This window comes from Pelmatolapia mariae, linkage group LG13 (assembly GCF_036321145.2).
Source record: "Pelmatolapia mariae isolate MD_Pm_ZW linkage group LG13, Pm_UMD_F_2, whole genome shotgun sequence".
Classification (NCBI taxonomy): Eukaryota; Metazoa; Chordata; class Actinopteri; order Cichliformes; family Cichlidae; genus Pelmatolapia; species Pelmatolapia mariae.
Genome location: NC_086238.1, coordinates 1,701,459 through 1,721,691, shown reverse-complemented (window position 1 = coordinate 1,721,691; position 20,233 = coordinate 1,701,459). Strand labels below are relative to the sequence as shown.

Below are 20,233 nucleotides of genomic sequence, written 5' to 3'. Positions count from 1 at the left end.
TACATTTCATGTTTACCAAAGAGGCCGATTCATGGGAGAGCATGACCTTTTGACAGCTCATATGCCCTGAATGGGCTGGTTTTCTCACCTTTGTGTTGTTGGCATGCCTTTTTGATGATAATGAGCAACACCTCTCCCCACACTCAAACCGCAACCTGTTGCCACAAGAGCTTTAGTTTCTGTTTACATCACAATAAATTTTCACTTTTTATAGCTGAAACTGAAAGTACTGTTGAGGTTGTGTATTTTTTTTTTTTTAAAAAAGTGAAAGAGAACTTTTGTGCGATTATCAAGATAAAATCTCAGAGGTTTCCTGCTTTGCTATTAGTTCGGACAGGCGACTACAGCTGTTGATGGTGATATCGGTTGGCACTTTATACTGCTGCACGCACATGCATGCTCATTTTCATATGCACACATGGGTTTGTAATTGTCAACCACTCCTTTGATTGTGCTTGATCACCATTTCCTGCTTCACTTTTTAACCTTCCTGTCTCAAATGAGCTTGCGTGTGCATCGGACATGCAAACAGTTGAGTGTGTAACTTGTTGATGCTTTGGCCTCCCCATGGAGGACTGTTAATGTTGAGAGAGACTGGCCAGTAATTGCTGAAAATAATCAAGAGGTAATCAGTCTTACAGTCCTTGTGCAAAGGCAATTTGTAAAGTTTCTGAGATATGCTATTTAAATACATAATATATAAAAGTGTTGTACTATTTAAATTTTTGAGCAATGTAAAGTCTTTGTTTTAAATGTCTGGAAAGAGTAGCCAAACTAATACAGCTGAAGCCTGAACGGGGTATTAGGACTAAACGACAGCTCATTTAATTTGGCTGCCTTTCAACCAGGTGCAGCTCAATTAGACCTACACACACCCTTCCCTTTTCCCTTTCTAGAGAAAATCAACCGGCACCAACACTTTAAGAAATGGATTGTGAACGGAAACATTAACCAACCAAAGGCACGCAAGTGATGAGAACGTTTTCCCTGATGGTTCCTTTTCTGCTTTAGCTTCTGTGGAAACAGGATGATTGATGCTACATACCTTTATAACATCTGTTTCAAACTACTAATTTACCTTTAAATACAGTAACATTATTTAACTTAAATGTTTCCATCTTTCTAGTTGCTATAAACATTAATGTAGTCATTGTATAGTTGGTAGGCAAGCACCGTCCTCCATTGTTTAGAGCAGTTACTTGTAAAGTCTGTATTGAAATCTCCTGGTGGACTGTGAAGGTTTTGCAGAAGAAAATTCGACTTGCTTTACTTTTTAAAAATAAAACTTAGTTGCTAGAAGAAGATCAGTCAGTGAAAAACCTACCTAGCCCCAGAGTTGGGGTGGACATTTAATATTTTGGGATTTTGAAATGGGGCTGACGTTATGGGCTGGTTTAGAGTTGTTGTAAACCCATTGACAGTTGTTGCTTTCCCATTGGAAGCTATAAAAACAAGTTGCTCAATTGCTGCTGCTCACATCTGTTGTTTCGAATTCCTGCCTCAAAAACAGCAAGGATGTACTGACAGTGAAAATAAACTTTCTTCCTGGAACAAACTCAGTGTTTTCCCCATGAAACTCGTGATGATATTGTAACTAAAGACATATTAATATTCATAACCTGTATTTGTGTCTCTATTAATAAAGCATTCAGATTGACAGTGTCTTGCACAGCATTTCAAAGAAACAGTATATACACTACGAAAAGAGCAAAGATTGTGTTTTTTCAAGCCACACATCACTCATTTGTCAAGCAAGCATAAATGGGTAAAACCTTTGTGAAGGAAAGCTAAGCAGTTATGATAGAAAATGAAGACGCACGTCGTCTCTGCCTCTGTATTATAGCTTCTGTCACACATTTGATATTATACAATAATTTGTGACGCACCATGCAATCCTTAAATTGCCTCCTGTTTGTTATTTTATTCCTGCTGTCTTGCTATTTATTTTATTCCTGCACAGTTAGCATGAAGCACCCACAGTTTCATTGAACATGTACAATGACAATAAAGGGCTATTTTTTTCTATTCTCTTCTATTCAATATTGTTTTTCTAGATAAGAGTGACACATGCTGACCTCAATAACACTGAACTTGATGCAGATGAATCATTTTGAGCTCAAATATCACACACACACTGTTTTCTGCTGTTGTGTGCATTTAAGAAGGTCACATTGGATGCCTCATGCAATCAAAACATGACATGACTATATAAGCATTTGGTGCTGATGATGTGGAGTCTATAAACACCCCGTGAGGACTTAACTTCTTGTGGGGAGAAAAAAACAACTCAGGTCAATGAGTTTGGTTCTTTTATGGGGTTTTTTTAGGCTAGTTTAAAAATAAGGAAATGCATTGAAAATCTGTGTTTCTGTATATTTAGTGACTTATTTTAGCATTTTTCCCCACTGTCCTTGAGAATAACGCCATATTACATTGTGGATATCACCATGGTCATAACTTGTAGGTTAAGCTAATCATTTATCCTTGTTCCTTCCTGTCTCATGCTTTCTTTCCCGCCTGGCCAGGTTTGTCCTGGATATCATTCAGCTGCTTTTCTAGTGTGTCTTTTGTCTGGCGTTCAAATGTACTCAGGCTTCACTGTGTTGAAAATGGCAGTAGTAGTCCTTGTTTTGCTCTAGGATCGACTGGCTCTGGAAATCTGTAACGCTCTCCATGGCTGCTTAGGACTGCTTTTACAACTGCAGGGCAGGAAGATGGAGTTGATCAGCCGAGTTAGAAGCTCACAGGAAATGCGACTGAATACATGTCTCAGTTACATATTTTGTCACAAAATACTTGGATGAAAAAAAAAGGAAAAATATTTAATAATTTCTTTACAACCACACGTACCTGTAATATCTCAGGTGTCCCTATACAGGAAGTCTGGACCAGTTATCCATTTAAAAGGCCAGAGTTTGTGTTCTGAGAGTATTACTCGAAGTGGGATCACTTGGCTTACTGGCTTAAACAAGAGGCAAGTTTAAGTGCCAAAGAGACACACCTTGCTCTTTACTGCTTTAGTCTAGTGTCTGCCTTTGCTTCTTCTGAAAATGCACCTGAATAGCACCCTGAATTAGATATTATAACCACTGGCACTCGTTAACAGCTGTTTTTCTCTTACTGATATAGGTACTTGGTTAGTTATTACTTTAATGGTGTAAAAATAGGCCCCGAGGATCTGTTAATATTTATTGGCTAAATGCTATAAACACAATCCTACAATCCTAACCTTTTGTTATTATATGAGGAGTCATCAACACATTCTCTCCTGTTTAGACTTTAATTTGTAATATTTATTGAAGAATTTAAGCAATACAAGCAGTTATATCACAAAAATCAAATCAAAGAAATCACAGGCATATCATAATAAAATTGAATCTAGAGAACTGAGACTGGATCTCTAATACTACATTTAGAGAGAGTGATATGAACGTTGCATGGCCAATACAACCTCACTCCTTTGGGCCATTTTGGCAAAATCAGCTAAAGAACTTTAATTCCAGCAATCCATTCAGAGCTGGCATTGGTTGATCCTCTGATTTTCCCAGTTCTGTACTCCAATTTACTTACATACTTTCTATCATATCTTTCCCGTTTTTAACTGCAGACATGTCTCAGCTTGGCCTTTATTATTATTTCAAGCACACTTCCTGTTTTTTACAGCTTATCCTTATTCGCTGTGAAATTGCACATTCTTATTTTCTCAATGAATCTTTACCTTCATTATAAACTGTTACTATAGATTATTGAATTTAAACAAAGTCATCATTAGTTTAATGGATTTCAGAACTCTGAGTTGTAATAGTCATATTATGGCTCCATACTAAACCGCTTGTTTGTGGTTTATAAGTGGCAGGGGCTTGGGGACATCAGCCCATTTTGACACTCCCTCTTTGCAATCACCGGTTGCACTTAGGGAGTGAAAAGGTGGATATTCTCCTCGTCTTCCACTTCCTGTGTAAGGCTGTATTCGTCTGCCAGTAACTATTGCTGGGGTCAAGTAACTTCCTAAGATGAGCTTCCCATTGATTGATCAAGAATCATCATTTCATCCATGTAATGAGCATTTCTTATAGCTTGCCGATACACTGGTTCAGTTTTTGAAGGGTGGACATCCACAAGAGACTTGTGGCTGGTCTGTCAGCATAAACAGATGGTGGGGTATCTGGCATATCCTTAGCGTACACTTGTGTAACTCCACACTTAATACGCCCTGCTCCATCTCTAAAGACAGCTTCCACTGTCGTGTAACTGGGCATTTTAAACATGTTTTCCTACTCTTCTGTGGTAGCATTCACTTTATTTCCTCATCTTATCTGTCCCATTGATTCATGTTTTTGGGTTATTGTGCCCTGCCTTTTCAGCTTGTGACACATGTGGCTTGACTCTTATCTTTGTTTCCTCTTGCCCCTCCTGTGGATTGTTCCTCCGTTTCACTGGCATCTTTCCTTGTTCCAGAATAGAGGGGGTAAACTGGGGTAGGTTTAGGAGCCTAGATAACTTGCTCCCAGTTCAGCCCTTGGCTTCTTGCTCAGGGGCTCCTGGGTTGTGTCCTCATTAAGCCTGCAGCCTATATCAAAGTCTCCCTCCAAAGAACTCCCTTTTGCTCCGTTGCTCATGTCTCGCTTTTTCCTAAGTGTTGCTATCATCTTCCTTCTGAGCAGGCTTACAGGTTCTCTTCTTCTCCCCGCCTGCCTTTAGCAGTTTTTGCAGATAGGCAGGTCTGGCTTTTTGTCTTTGGCGTTCAGGTAGATGTTTTTACTGCTGCAAACCTTTCTACACCAGCAGCTGACTCCCTCCTGCTTTCTTGGGTTGTCGTTAAATTAAAAAACAAAACAGAACAGAAAAACACCTAGTTTTCCTCTAGTCTATTCAGACTTCTCAACTCTGCTTTAAAGATCCCTGGTTTATTACAGCAAAATGAGGAAAAGAACTTTAATTCCAGAGTGACGTTCACAGCTGTTTGTGGTTGGTTGATCCTTTGAGGATCCTATTTTTACACTATCCTTTTGAAGTCCTTCCTTTATGATGACACATTCCTTGCCATGAAACCCAGTTCCTTCTGAAACATGGCTTTTTATACTCTTTCTATCATACCCTCCCCCAATCTTTCTTAACTTCAAACCTGTCTGTCTACAAACCTCTATGATTATTTTATGCAGACATACTGTTTTTCCACAACTTATCCTGATTCTTTAAGAAACTGAAAATTCTCATTTGATCAGAGAATTTTAGTCATTCTTTATAAACTTTTACTATAAAATCCTGAATTGTATCTTTGCAGTTACATATTTTTTGGAACTGTGCACCTGGCTTTTAAGTCCTGTATTTGCTGTTTGCGTGCCAGGAGCAAGACGATATCAGTCCTTTTTGGTAGCAAAGATGCTCAACTTCTGGCACAGTCTAATCCGTATCTGTGGGAAAACCCTGGGTGTTGTACAAACATTTACATTATAGACACATGAGGTTTAAAACTTAAAAAAGTAAACATCTGAAGGATATGAAACACGAGGACAGCATGTGTCACCAAACACAAGAGATTCCGATGACCATGAAGATAATGAAGAAGAAACATACTGCACAAACACACAGGTGTCAAAATTTTATATCCATGATTACATTTTGTAGTAAAGGTTTAAGTTTATTACTGTGATGAGTATCCAGGAAATAATGTACTTCAGTGTAATATCCTGTTCTGTAACTGTGATTATGACTGCATGCTTATGCTTGATTCCATGTTTTTATGGCCTGCTTGTATTAAGATGTGAGTACAGACCATCCTTGTTGTACACATGCGTCAGTGTCTGATTGCATGTACCGCACATGCATCATCCTATATTATATGTCTGCCTCTGTGATCGTGTCATTTTTGCATGTCTAAGACCTTGCGTAGGTTTGTGTCTTGTTACACGTCCACCTACGAGGCTGTTTGTCGTCTGTGTGTATAGTCTGTGTCCTTCCCTCTGAATCTTTAATGAGACTGTAACTCGAACACCAGCCCTCCTATTTCTGCCCCTGCCTTCTGTCATCAGTTATCCTCCTCCCGGTGCAGCTCACGGGAAAACCAGACAGTAGACCTTCCCTGAAAACTGTAAAAAGATACCTTAGTTCCACAGTGGACAAAGCAGCACAGGGGCAAACTGTGACAGTAACCGTATGACCTTTTTTCTCAACATATTAACATGCAACCCTGCCCGGCTTTTTTATATTTCGTAGCAAAAATGAATTTGTGTTCGGCCCCATATGGAAAAGATATATATAAATCTTATAACGTTTGTATCTGTCTTGTGTGAAACTTGTATGAAAAGCATACAAGAGTGAAAACAGATATAAGATCCCTTGAAAAATTATATAACATATATATATGAAAGTAATGAGAAAGTGGCCACTTTCATGAGTAAATCATATAAGCCTTACATGATTCACTATATGAAGTAGGCCACATCTTATGCAAGTCTTTTAGAAGTTTTTTCTATTTCTTTTCCATATGGGGTGTTTCAAGGTGAATATTTGCTAGATGATTGTAACATGAAGATCTAAAGGTTTCTAGGTATTTGTTGGTGGAAAACCCAGTGTCCTCATAAACTGATGAATTGATAGCACCACAGGAAAACCTGAATAGTAGCTTGTGATGTCAAAGATAGCCACATTATGTAGTATGAGACCATACTAGATTTCTACAAATGTCTGGCATTTGCTTGTCTGAAGCTTGTCTTGTATTAGAGGCCTTGAGGTAAAATTCATTTCCTCCATTTGCCAGACAAAATAGGGTTTACTGCTATAGCCAGTTTTTGGGAGAATCAAGGCTTATTTTAATTATTCTTAATTTAACACAGCCCAAGGTAGATTTTGGGAAGTCTGATTCACATGGATATTATTCAGAAAAAAAACAGGAAAACATGGGAACCACCTCTGTTCTTTATTACTCATCCTGAGCTGCTTTTATTTGAGAGTAAAGATGCGGAAAGAAGGAAACACTGGGATAAGCCACGACACATTAGCCATGAGTCAGATTCACCTCTGTTCACAGTGGACTTAGTCTTCTAATATACCTAGCCTCCAGACAGTCCAACACTGGAGTCTCACATTATAAGACCTTGAGCGGATCTTGTTTCCGTGGGGGTGCTCTTGGATTTTGTGGAGCTGCAGTCCGTTGGGGCCTCTGGAGCAACCAATGGTTTGTTTTAATTATTTAATTAAGTTCTCAGCAGGAATTTGATGCCAGAGGGGTTTGACTCCAGTCTCCCATTCGGAATGGGGGGTGTGTGGGTGGGTGGGTGGAGGTGTTACCATTTTATACTAGGCAACAATTTTTACTTTTGAAGTGAAATATGAGATGCTTTGTAAATGGATGTGCCATGTTCATAGTTAAAATTGGCCAGAGAGGTGTGAGATGTGTTGAGCTTGCAGCAGCATTTATGGGATGCTCCTGCATGTTTCCTTGTAGCTTTGATTTATACACAGAGCCCCTTGACCTTTGATGCCATCTTCACCATGTTCACATATGCTTTCAGCAACACAGCTCAGGTTTACATTCCTCACCTTGTCCCTAACGTTCAAGTCCCCTTCCTGACCTGCTCCACATATTTCATGCCTGGCTGTTTGTAGCTGATGAGTGCGAGCATTGTTGTGGCAACACTTCCTCCGGTCAAGTGCTTGGCATCCGGCCCAAAGTGGATTATTGTAATCGGCCTTGTTAGCGACTACTCGTTTTTTCCGCCATCGTCACAGCTATGGAAGATCCTCTTAAAAGTAGCTCGACGTGGCTTAATATTAGCCACTACAGTGTCTATGTAGACTCACTGTTTGAGTAACACCACATGGGAAATTGGTCTGCTTTGTGTAGAAGTTTATAAGGTCTCTGGCGTAAGCTAATGGTTACTCCAGAAAGCCCAAACACCACAGAGAGTGGATGTCTTCTAATATGTTTCCATAAAAAGGGAGGAAATTTAACTCTACCTCACATACAAAATGACAGATGGGCTGAAGCTAATTATTTTTTTATTTGCCATACTAGAGAGCATATGTGCACCATCCTGAGCTAGTCGTGTATGTCTACTGCTTATTCACATTTACTTTAATGGTTTTTGGCTGAGTCTCCCTTCTTGTGTAAATCACAATTCTGCTCAGCTTTCATGATTAAGACAAACAAAACCAAATGAGATCCAGTGAAGTCACATATATTTTGCAGCAGTCAGTTACAATAAACTAATATATGAATATGAATATTCAGTTTTTGGTACCGGGAGCTTTTTTGGTTTTTGTTTGTCTTCCAACTGGTATTTATGGACGACATCTGGGTGGGCTTTTGTTGCATGCATGTAAACAGTACATATGTAAATCAAAAGAGGGATACAGTGGCCAAAATACAGTCTCAAAACCATCTGCTGTCATTAGATGATAAATGGCCTTTTTACAAAATTAATGAGCATTTGTATTTGGGTTATAAAGAACAGGAAGTCGTGGCCTACTTATTAATTATCCATATATACACTGGCAATATTGAAATGCAGGAAACACTGGTCTGATACATTAGGTGATAACTGATGGGATTCTATCGATTGGGTAGTGATTAAATTATCCTCATAATGAGATGACGAGTAGACTTGCAAGCTTGAGGAGGTAACTCACAATTACCCTGCAGTAAAACCTAGATCTTGGATTTTTTTTCCTTTGTTTTGAATTTCTTTGAATTTGTCTCTTTTTCAACGTTGGACTGCAAAGTCGAGGTTCACTGATAAATTTCCCAACCAGGCAGGATCAATTCAACATTTCAGTTTAAACCAGATGAACTAAAATGAGTCAAAAGACTTAAAATAATTTAGCTTGTGGGAATAACATCATATTATTTGATCTGGGCACACAACCACACGCGAAGTTTTTGGTCTAGGTGTAAAATATGAGCTTTTAGACACCAGTCGACTGGACCACAACAACTAAAGACGATCATTTTTGGGTAACTGCCCTGTCTTTTGAGAAGCAGAACTAATATACAGAAAGAACATGTATAATTTGGACAAATTACAACTTATTGAGTTAAATTCAAAGAAAAGAGACCACCAAAACTAAAAAAGAAACAAAGGATCTGTCCATGGATTTGCCCAATATATCTGTACAAAGAGTTTTGTAGTGTGTGCAGTATAGAAGTTATAGTTGTAGTGTGTTGAGTTTCTGTTAAAGTGTGTTTTAGCTTCATTATTAGAAGTTAAACCTGGAGGTTAACTGAACTTGCCACCCTTTGTCTCCAGTTTCCTCTGAGCTGGACATGACTCGCTGTCTGCCTTACTGTGCCCACTGTTTTTTATCTTCTCCCTGTCGAGCAGCGTCATGGGGCTCATGTGATTCTAGCCTGACACTATGTGTTCATCCATCATGGTGTAAATACTGGACCACACACAGACGCACACTGGAGAGCACCTCCAGGGACCCCTGAACACGATAAGTGTGTGCCTGTCTGTGAGAGAGCAGGGAATTGGGACTTCCTGTGTGCATCGACACGCTGGCTCGGTGTAAATCACTTTCAAGTAGGCCGAGCTGCAGGCATGTCTAATCCCAACAGAAATGATCCTATGGTCCTGTGAGGTCCTGTATTTATTTAGCCTCAAAATAACATCAAAATTAAAATACATTTAAACCACTCACAGCCATACAAACAGTAATTTTATCTAAGTTTTATTGCTGAAACTACCACTCAGCAGCACGTGTTAGGAATTCCCACTTTGACTGCTATTGATAATGCTTTCTTATCTCTGTGTGTACACCCAGCTGAGCTGTAGGTGATGTAATTCACACTACACTAATTTTCTGTAGCATTGCATCAGCTGTGAATTTCCCAGACACAAGGTCGTCTGCTGGATTATAGTTTCTTTGGATGGAAATAACTCTCATGTACTCTTTGGAGGTTTATTTTATGACCAAAAAAATCTGTTTGATTAGAAATAAGTTTAATAGATAGAGAAATGGACTGATAATGAGCTAATTGTGAACATAAAAAAATCTTTACATTAACTGTAAGAATTTAAATTTTTACATTGTAGGAGGTGTTGAAGCCCTGTTTCTTAAATCCAAGTCACACCACTGAAGGAGAGTGTGAGCAGCATGGAAAATTAACGCTCGGCATTTGCCAAGCACAGGCAGATTTTGAGATTTTGTCTCGAAGCATCATCCAGTCAGTTTGGACAGTAACCAGCGGTCCTCTGGAACATCTCTCCACTCTGTAAAAAATTTACTGCTTTTGAGCAAGACTCATCGTTACTCATACCATTTCAAAGCCTTCGATGTTCTGTTTTACATGTGGTCAGTCGTGCATGTTCTGAGAAAGCAGCGGGTAGAGCTGTGCAAGTTAATGTACATGTTTGTATTGAACCATTAAGCTTATCTCACCTTTAGATAACAGTTCATAAGATAAAGTATTCAGAATGCATCTACAACTTGTCTTGTGGGGGATTTTTTGTTTATTTTTAATAACACTCACCAGACAGGTTATTAGGTCCACCTGTCTAGTAGCAGGTTGGACTCTTTTGTCTTCACAACTGCCTTAATTCTTCATGGCATTGATTTAGTAAGGTGCCAGAGAGGTGGACCATTTTGTATTTGATTTTGGCTTTGTGAAATGGTGAGGCACCCTGCTGGAAGCAGCCATGAGAAGATGGGTTCGCTGTGGCATTTAAATGATGCTCAGTTGGTATTAAGGGGCCCAAAGTGTACTACGCCACCACCTGCAGCCTGAACTGTTGATGTGGGGTGGCTGTAGGTCATAAGGTAGAGCAGGTCTACTGATTGGAAGGTTAGCGGTTCGATCCCTGGTTCCTCCAGTCTGCATGCCAAGTATTTTTGGGCAAGATACTAACCCCAAGTTGCTCTCCAATACATACATCGGAGTATTAATGTCTATGAATGTTAGTTAGGAAGCAGTAAAAAGCTTAGAAGAAAGTGCTTGTGTGAATGGGTGGGATTGGGTGAATGTGACATGTTGTATAGAGTGCTTTGAGTACTCCAGGAGAGTAGAAAAGCGCTATATAAGAATCAGTCCATTTACCATTTGATACAAAGCAGGATGGATCCATGCTTTCATGTTGTTTGTGCCAAATTCTGACCCAACCATAGAAAATGAAATGTGTGAACTGTAGCCTCAGTTTCCTGTTCTTAGCTGACAGGAGTGGTTTTGCTTCAACATTTAATGTGTGTTTTGTGTTCAGAGATGCTCTTCTGCATGCCCTGGTTGTAACAAGTGGTTATTTGAGTTTCTGCCAGCTTGAAGCAGTTTGGGCATTCTCCTCTGGCCTCTGGCATCAGCGAGGCATTTTCACCCAGAGAACTGCTGCTCACTGGATATTTTCTCTTTTTTTTGGACATTTCTATAAATGTCCAAAAAACCCTAGAGATGGTTGTGTGAGAAAATCCCAGTAGATCAGCAGCTTCTAAAATACTCGGATGCCATCTGGCATTAACGACCAGTCATCTTACCTCATTATTGTGATGCCTGGTTTGAACTCCAACGGGACAGTGACTTTTGAAAATGACTGTGTCTAAATGCACTGAATTGCTGCCATGTGATTGGCTGAATAGATTTTTTTTTAATCAGCAGCTAAACAGGTGTACCTAAGGAAGTGTTTGGTGAGTGTGTGTCTATTCCTGATACAGTATTAACTGAGGGGCCCAGTTTAATTAAATTGGGATCATTTTGAATTGTGAATTGTGCAGAGCTACTCTAGTAGTCCAAAAAGCATGGCGCTGGACTGAGGACTCTTAAGTGTAGACATAAATGGAAGGCCACTCATGAGAACAAACAGTGTACACCTTTCACAGAGTCCATTTCCGTGCCATGTCCCAGGTGACTTCCTTAGAGTTCTCCTCCTCTTTCCTTTCTTTTCATGTCCTGTAATGTTAACGCCAGCTGTTCATGTCCATCGATCTAACCATGCTGACAAAGGAAAACACAGACAGAAAGAAAAGAGAGAGAATCTATCATCACGTTTGCTCACCCTCCTGCTCCCCAGATCACTTTCTGAATCATCGAGCATCTAATCTTCCCAGTGTGCAAACTAATCTTCCTCACCTGACCCACCCGTGCAGCTATACACACTGAAGAGCAGACCCTGAAAACAAGCCTGCACCCACACAAATGCATTTCACTTCACACAAACGCTCACAGTGGATTAGAAAATCCCCACACACAACCTCCCACACCCAAACGGAACTCTCCAAAATACGTAACCATAATTTGTAGGGTTAACACATGATTTGACTTGTTATTGGGTCTTGTTAGGATGAAACTGGTTTTTTAAGACCAACAGCACTTACGAGGATGAGGTTTATGGTCAAGACTCTGCAGTCCTTCTTTTTTTTTCTACGGTCGTAAAAGCTCCAGCATGATGTGCTGGATAATGCTCTGTTTTAGTCACCATTTGGAAAAACAATGAAAGACATTCCAAGAACCTGCAGGAAGCCTTTCATCTCAAGCTCTTTCCTTCTTTGAAAGCCATAAAGAGACGACTGATGTCAAGACCCATGAGGCTTTTTTATTGTTACGTTTACACCGCCATCTGCATCAAACTTGTTGTTTCACATTTGGTTGTAATTTGTTTGTGGGCGTCAGCGTCTGGATTATAACACTTTGACCTGATGCTGCAAAGATTAATCGTGTGACGGGTAAGTTGCGGAAAAGGCCTTCTCACTGCTCTTTGGATGTGAAAAGGCTGAGCTAATAATTTATTTAAACAAACATCTTGTCGGCTCTCATTAAAGGTAAAGAGGCAGAAATTATTCTCATCAGCTCACTGAAAGTTAGACTCATTCTGGTCTTCCTGATCAGCTGCGACCCTTGTGTTTTTATTCTTTTTTTAAAACCTTTTTTAATTAGAAATCATAATCTGGCAGACAGCTAACATTTTGAGTCGGCTGAGAAATTGGCTCTTCCATCAACCAGCTGGTGTTTGAGGTTTGTGATTTGAGCCATCTGACTCCTCCCCCACATCGAGATTCTTCTAGGAAAATAAAAATCACAGTTGTAAGCTTGACGCTGTTCTCTTTTTTTCTTTTGCTTTGTTTAATAGATGTTTTTACCTAATTGTAAATGTTTAACCCGACCCCTGAAGTCTACAGTGGCTGCTTTGTAGTACACAAGAAGGTTCTACACTAAAGCTCCTTTAGTTGCTTTCTTAAGACAAAATATTGCTGCCATTGTGTCAACAAAGGTTTCCCATTTTACAACGTTTGTATCAATTTTTGTTATTCTGTCATATTTTAGGACAACTTAAAATGACTGAGTTAAAACACTTCATAAACTTAAAGTAATATTTTGAAGAAATATGTTATTTCTCTTAATAAGATTAACTCAATGATTATGTCATCATATAGAAAATAACTGACAGATCAGTGAGAGGACCTGAACCTGAACTTCCACTTGCAGGTTACAAGTAAACTTCTCAAAACTCCATGCTTCGTCTTGCCCAAGTTGCCCGCCTTATTTCCTTATAGGGTGCTGGAACACCCTCAAAGTGTATAAATCCCTTTTGCGAGAAGCATTTAAGGCCAAATACTCCCCTCGGTTTGGAAATATGAATTTCAGGCCCTGTGATGGCTGGTGCAGGCCGTCACCGTAGTTACATATAAGATTTACATTTGCACTTCACTCAAGTGAATAATGTTATGACAGAAATGTGCTTCTGCACTTTGGATAGTAGCAGGAATTACATTTCAAATTTGCAGCTATGAGCGAGGGGCTTTGACCACAGCAGCAATAACCTCCTCTCTGTGAAGGTCATTCCTCAAGGCCACGAGCTTCTGCACTCACATTTGTCTTCTCTGCTCTGCTGAGCTCAAGAAGCTTACCCTGGTTTCCATACAGAACATAGGTTAGGCAGACTGGGAGTGTGACAGGGACAAAGAGTTTTGTTTTTCACATTCTTGGTGGTGTGAGATGATTAGCCACTGGATGAGGATACAAAGATTTTAATCCACTTTAGAAAAAGCACAGTGAATATTTATAAACTTCCTTTGTGCTCTATCTTGATGGTATCCTTAAATCTGTACTACAGAAGGTTACTTGTGCAGGTAAAAGAAATCATTTCTATATGAGAATTTAGAGACTGTTGGCATCTAAAAAACAGTAAAAAAAAACTGCTCATACATTCAACCATTTTTTGGTTGATGGGAACCCTCTTTGGTTTTGCTGCACTGTAACCATCTTTGATGTAAGCTCAGGCTGGTACCTAGAAATACTAACCTGACCTGAGTGTCGGAGGAAGGCACAGTGGGTGGGAGCAGGTGTCTTACTGACATTACCATAAACCAACACTTGTACCAATAAAGTATTTTTGTAAATTCAGTTGGAAAGTAGGACAACACCCACTGTATCTCTGAAGTAGCTCAGAATATCGTGATGTTTTTCGTTTGCTGTGGTTTTCTGATATTTCACTTGTAAGCATCACGGTTTCAAAAGCTTTCACCTGTGACATAAAAAGGTTTCAGCACAGATTGCAATCAGAGCTAAAACGTTTGTCACAGCACGGCTGTCCTTCAGCACCATCGAGCATCTCTCTTGCTGCTCTACATTGCCGTGTTCTCTGTTTACAACAGTTTTTTCATCTTTCTATTGCAGTAAGTAGACTAAACAAGTCTGCTCAGAGTTAAGGGGCAATCATAAATTACTGATTGATCAATCCTTTTAAGCACTAAAATGAAGACTTTTGGATATTTTGCTTGAGCACCGACGTTTGCATTTAAGAAGACGTCTCACCTCTCCCTACTCTGTCTTATTTGTTTCCAGCTACTTGTGTGCAGATTCAGCAGTTTCTCTAACCATACTCCACCGACTGACGGTACAGTAGTGCACATCATGTTATGTGTCTATTTTTCTGACTGCAGATGTGACTCTGGGTTCTTTGAATGCAGAGTTGACTTTGGCACTGTTGTCTTGAACTTAGCACCTTTCTGTAAAGTGAGCTCTGTGCTCGAGATGCAGGAAAATTCAGTTCACACTAGCGCAGTGCATTAGAATTTCTGATTTTATGCACACATGATGGAAAGAAGTTAAAGCCACCCTCATGTCGCTGTTTCTCGGCCCGATGGCGGAGGGAGAGATTCTGTTTTTTAAAAAGCTGCGAGCTTTTGAAGTGCACGTGATTCTGCTGCTCAGCATGAAACAGCTGGGGAGCTCAAAGCTCCTCGCTTGCACGCCACTCATAGGAAACATGAAAGGTGTGAGATGCCTAAAAGCCTCAGCGTTTGAGGATGTGGTGAGAACCAGTAATACTGGGATGATTAGGCATATGATGACCTTCGTCACGAAGAGCTTTGATTAAGATCACAGGAGCCACAAGTGATGAGATGAGCTTATTTTTTTCCTCATGTAGAATTCTCGTTTTTACACAGAAGCCCAAACTAACAAAACAACAGTTACCTATTTTCAGCCTGCATTGGATTATATTTACTGTTAAGCAAGCAGGCAGAATACCCGGGCAGTTTGTGTGTTTGTGACTTTTCAAGAACAATAATATGAGGTGGATTTTATTTCAGAAACTCATTTATTAAAAAATTTAGCATCGCCATACACTGTGTTGGATTATAGTAGCATCAAATGCAGCTTTCATCTTTGTTATTAAGATAAAGGGGAAGTAAAAAAAATTTGAATTTGCTAAAACTGGAATTTAAAGAACTCCTCTCTAATTCTGTACAATTTCACACTAAAAAAACGACAAAGTCCAGGTTATCTTTTCACAAAGCAACAGGTATTTCATATTAAATACCTCATCTAGTCCAAAAAGGCTAAAACATGCCATCCCCTTTGACTCTGTACCAAACATCTGTGATTATTTATTGATCGGATGATCCACTTTGCCAGGAGGATTTCATTACCGTTTTCCAGTAATGAAGATGCTGCACTGTAGGAGGTCCTGGTTTTCTTTCCTTCCTAATCAATCTTAGGTGTCCAAAGTCCTACTTTAGTCTTTCTGTGTCCTATTGGGCATCTTTTCTTGACAAATCTTGCTAATGTATAGTCAGGACCTACACCTAAAACATACGCTCAAACAATAACATGCCTTCATTTAGATTTTTAGATTAGGTAAGGTTAATAGAATAACACTGCACTTTTAGCTTCTATATTGAAGTCTGTCTCTGTTGGGATTTCATTAGGGCTGCTTGTAGGAATTGTGGCACCAAAGTAGGAATTTAAATCACTTAAAAATGTCCCTAATATGTAGATAAGTGTCCGTTTTGGGAGGTGTTTTCACATGAGCCAAGCTGAAGGCCTTAGGCCAGCAGCTCATGCATATCAGGACCTGCCTTCTCACTCAGTCATGCACTAGACTTTGCGGAGTAGTTAAGGGATTTCCTGCATACAGAGCCAAAGAAAAGTCATTGGAACTGTAATAAAATTATTTTCTTAAACCATTCCATTAAACTGGGGTCCATTTACTCTATCTAATAGACAGTTTTATTTACCAAGTGGTCAGCAATAGCAGTTCTTGAACCAGGAACGACCCTGTTAGTTCTATTTTCTGACCCATTTCAGGTTCCTGACCTGCCAGCCGAGAAACACACGCTGCCTCTGTAGTTATGTTGTTTGTTTCAACAAAGCTGTGCTTTGTGATCCTGAAAGTGTGTCAGCCTTTAACTTACCATAACACTACCCTTTTTAAGAACTGCACACATTTTAACTCAACATGAAAGCATTGTGCTGGATTCAAATCCTACAGAGATCTCTGTTAAGTGTGTGGCGTGGGGGGCTGATGCAAGCTCGGTTTCACTGGGCACGGCTCTGTGTTGCTCATTGGCATACACTAAATAGCACAGTTTGACATGTTGCACTGTTGCTAAGTTGGCGATGCATTAAAAAGAAGAAGTACAGCTGCTATCCTGCATGCAAATATGAAAAATTTGGTGTGTATTCATCATGTGTGGAGCTCTTTTGGAAGCCGGTGAGAATAGCAGGTGCCTTCTTGAAGTAAACTTTTCAGAAGGCTTTTGATTTTCAGGTTTCTGTTCTTGCTGTCAGCAGCTCGCCGTTACAAGCAGTGACCCCGGCCAGCAAAGTCAGCCTTTCTGAGATCTGGCCCTATTGTTGTAGGACTGTGTCTCGGTCGCTAAGCAGCACTTGGCATGCAGCCACACGAAGCTCTATGTCATGAAGAGCTGCAGAGGCCGAGAGCTTAGTCAGGCACACATTAAAAAAATTATATACACACCCATGCAACGTATGTGTACAGGGGACGTCCTTTTTAAACAGTTTGCTCCCCCTCAGCTCCTCCAGTTTATGGATATTATTAGTCCGTAATACAAAATGCATTGATTTTCCTCAGAAAGATGAATCTTTAAGCAAATGATGTGGGCAGTTTAACAAATTGTTTAAACCAAATTAAAGCAGAGAAGAGCTTCCAGAAAATGAATCAGCAGCATACTTTATCGTTGCTCAGTTTTTTTCTTGAGTGAAAGCACCCACTTGTTTTTAAAGACATGTAAAGTGAGTATGTGAAGATGCCAGCAGTGACAAAATATTAGATTTGCAGAGTTTTCGTCTGTAGAGCAAATGATTAATCTATTAGCCAAAAAATAACTTTCAACTTAAATGATTGTATTTGTTCGTTGTGGTCCACTTTGCTGTCCATTTAGTGTAGCTTTGTTTGAACACGGCTGAGTGAAAGTCCATAAATGTGCATCCAACACCGCAAATTCCACCTCACTTTTCACCATTACCTCAGTCGTGTTTTAAGAAAAATCCAGAATGCGCAGTTTTTGTTCCTGAAGAGGCAGCTACTGGTTTTTCTGAGCTGAGACAGAAAGATCAACATCCTGGAGCCGCTTCCAGTAATGAAACCCACAGCATCCTGACCTGTTTTTGCTTTGTTTTCAACATCTAGATCCATTGGAAAAAAATCAATTCCCAGTGAGTCAGCCAACAGTTTGCTCAGCACTGCTGATTGTGCACACGTGTGTGTGTGTTTGTGTACAGTAGGACGTGTGTTTTCATGTGTGCTGATAATTCAGAGTCGAGGTTTGGGGTTAGTGGGTTTAACCTCTTCTGTAAGAGGAGCATGTGGGCTGCATCTAGTTTCACAGTAGTGTCTAGTGTCAGGATAAGCTGAGAGGATTCACTGCTCTTCTCACCACCTGCTGAACTCTGCTCTTAAAGTGTCAGCAATGCCACAACAGTTTTGGCTAATCTAAGTAAGTCGTAATCTTTCTGATGGGGTGAAATGACGTGCCTGATCATCTGATATTGTCTAGTCTGAACCAGATGCAGCACGTTGGAATTTTTGTGAATCTTCCACAGTGATTCTGTGAGCACACAGTCGTCACCAGTTGTCTTTTTTATTACCAAGTTCTCAGTCAAATACAATAATCAGCTAATCTGACACTGTGACCATTGTATCAGATAAAAATAATGTGTAGTCCCAGCTTGGTACCAGATGTACTAACACTGAATATAGCTGCGTTGTTGGTGTCTAGTAACAATAGTTTTCAAATCCCAAAAAGTTGATTCTGTTCATCTGGAGGTAGCCTTTTCAGTGGGAGAAACATTTTGTTACTCATCCAAGTGACTTCTTCAGTCTCAGCTGACTGCAGGTTTTCACAATCTTATAAACAGTACATTTACATAATGACTGAAACCAGCCCACCGAAGGAACAATGGGCTGTGAGAGCAGTTCCTTGCTCATTAATATCCAAATTCTCATGACCATTGATCAACAACCACTGATCAAAGCTCATTGATCAAAGCCCACTGATCAATGGCCATGAGTACGATTCAAAGAGAGTTGGGGAATGGCTGTAATCACAGCATTGTAAGATGGCGAAAGATGTACCCTTAGGCCCCCTCCTCGATTCAGAGATGGTTTTTCCCTTTTCACGTAAATGGCCTCCTTGGCTTCCCGCTCAAACCAGCGTTCCTCCCTGTCCAAGATGTGTACATCCTCATCCTTGAAAGAGTGTCCACTGGCCTGTAGGTGTGAATAGACTGCAGAGTCCTGACCTGACGAGGTAGCTCTTCTGTGTTGTGCCATCCACTTAGCCAGAGGTTGTTTGGTTTCCCCGATGTATAAATCCTGGCAATCCTCCTGGCACTTAACAGCAGTGTTGGTCAAGTTACTTGAAAAAAGTAATCAGTAACTAATTACTGATTACTTCCCAAAAAAGTGATCCCGTTACTTTACTGATTACTCATTTTCAAAAGTAATCAGTTACTTAGTTACTTTTTAAAACATGATTTATCCCCTAAATAGGTAATAAAGCAATAGATCTTTCAGCCCAATTCTACTTTTTCTGCATAATCCATCATATAAAATGTAATTAAATGAAAAAATCTCTTTTTGAAACTTGTTTTATTAGTTTTAATCTTTTAACTTTATGCATCAAGGAAACATTAAATTATATGCAACATTCTCTGACTGGAAGAAATTTGTTTAACATTTAAACCTATTTTCTGCATATTCCAGCATATAAAATAAAATATTTTTTTGTGTTTACACTCACTCTTTCAAATAGATGCACGTAAAACACAGCAGAAAAAAAATAAAATCAAAGACTCAGCGGTCCTGTTGCTCTATTTTCACCTGTATAGCAGGAGTGGGGCAGTAGGAGGTTTGCCCTGGTGCAGGTGTGCCGCAGCGGTCAGTGGAAGGATCTGGGAGTTTCTCTGTGAATTTCACATTCCAGCAGCATTGTATTTGGTGCTTGCTCGGACGTTTGGGGGTTTTTTCGCTATAAAAAGAAGTTTTCTTCCCACGCAGTGAGCAGCGGACGCTAATGTTTTTGTCACTTTTTACAGAGACACTCTCACAAAAAAATCACGGTTTCAGTAACGCAGTGTGCTTACGGGAAGGTAACAGTAATCTAATTACCTTTTTTGCAATAGTAATCCTTTACTTTACTCGTTACTTGAAAAAAGTAATCGGATTACAGTAACTGCCCATCTCTGCTTAACAGTGTACACTATATTACTCTGTTTGTGTCGGGGGACCCAATCCTTGGGGTGGACCAATTTTTTGTTTTTTAGTTTTCAAAAAGACAAGACATGAGTTAAACTCAAGCTCTTTTTATTGGCCACAAAGAAGTGATGTTTGTGGTTGCAAAAAGTGGCTCTCGTCTTATAGGATTCTATGGCAAAGCAGTCCTGGGCCATCTGAGGTTATGGGCTCAGTAACTCATTTCCAGTCATACTGAAGTTTCAGAAAGGAGGATTTCCCAGTTCCCTGTCAGTCACAAGTTGTTAACCCCACCATTAACCAACATA

At 39.8% G+C, this 20,233-nt stretch overlaps 1 protein-coding gene across 2 annotated transcripts in view; it reads left to right on the top strand.

The window, feature by feature from the left end:
* peli1b (pellino E3 ubiquitin protein ligase 1b) overlaps positions 1-20,233 on the top strand; it is a 52,760-nt gene that overhangs the window by 5,303 nt on the left and 27,224 nt on the right. The gene's annotated exons all lie outside the window — the stretch shown is intronic.